Here is a 1,123-nt window from a genome sequence, read left to right as displayed (position 1 = left end):
GCGACGACGGGCGGCGGGGTGCGGCGCCCAGGCGCGGGGAGGCGCGGCCCGGGAGACGGCGACGAGGGCCCGCCCCGGGCTTCGGCGGGGTTTGCGGCCGGGCCAACAGGGGCGTGGCACGTGGAGGCGGCGGCTAGCCGGACATGTCCGACTCGGCGCGGACGTTGTCCGGCGGCGCGAGGAGGAGCGGATCTAGGGTTTCGGGGAGAAGAAGAAGAAGAAAACGGAGGGGGTCTTTATATAGAGGTAGAGGGAGCTAGGAGTGTCCAAATGAGGTGCGGTTTTCGGCCACGTGATCATGATCGAACGCTCTAGAGGATGGAGAGGGTTTTGGTGGGTTTTGGGCCAAATTGGAGGGGTGTTGGGCTGCAACACACACGAGGCCTTTTCGGTCCCTCGGTTAACCGTTGGAGTATCAAACGAAGTCCAAATGGTACGAAACTTGACAGGCGGTCTACCGGTAGTAAACCAAGGCCACTTGGCAAGTCTCGGTCCAATCCGGAAATGTTTAATCCCCACACACGAAAGAAAGGTAGAAATGACCACCGGAGGAGAACGAAGCGCCGGAATGCAAAACGGACAACGGGGAAAATGCTCGAGTGCATGAGATGAACACGTATGCAAATGCAATGCATATGATGACATGATATGAGATGCATGACAACGATAAAAACATACAGAGACAAAAGCCCGAACCCGAGAAAATAAAATAACTTAAAGCCGGAAACGGCAAGAGTTGGAGTACAAATTTGGTAAGTTACATCCGGGGTGTTACAACACTCCACCACTACGAAAGGATCTCGTCCCGAGATCTATGACTGAAAGAACGCCGGGTATTCAGAACGGAGGTGATCCTCGCGTTCCCAGGTAGCTTCACGGTCGGAATGGTGTGACCACTTGACTTTGAGGAATTTGATTGACTTGTTGCGAGTCTTGCGTTCAGTCTCTTCAAGAATAGCCACTGGGTGCTCACGATAAGAGAGATCTTCTTGGAGCTCAATGTCCTCGAAGTTGACTGTGCGTTCAGGAGTCTTGAAGCACTTTCGGAGATGAGAGACATGGAACACGTCATGAGCATTTGCAAAGTTTGAAGGAAGCTCGAGTTGATAGGCGAGGTCGCCTC

Source organism: Triticum dicoccoides, chromosome 7A, assembly GCF_002162155.2.
Source record: "Triticum dicoccoides isolate Atlit2015 ecotype Zavitan chromosome 7A, WEW_v2.0, whole genome shotgun sequence".
NCBI lineage: Eukaryota > Viridiplantae > Streptophyta > Magnoliopsida > Poales > Poaceae > Triticum > Triticum dicoccoides.
The sequence above is the reverse complement of the archived record's forward strand: the minus strand, read 5'-3'. Positions refer to the sequence as shown.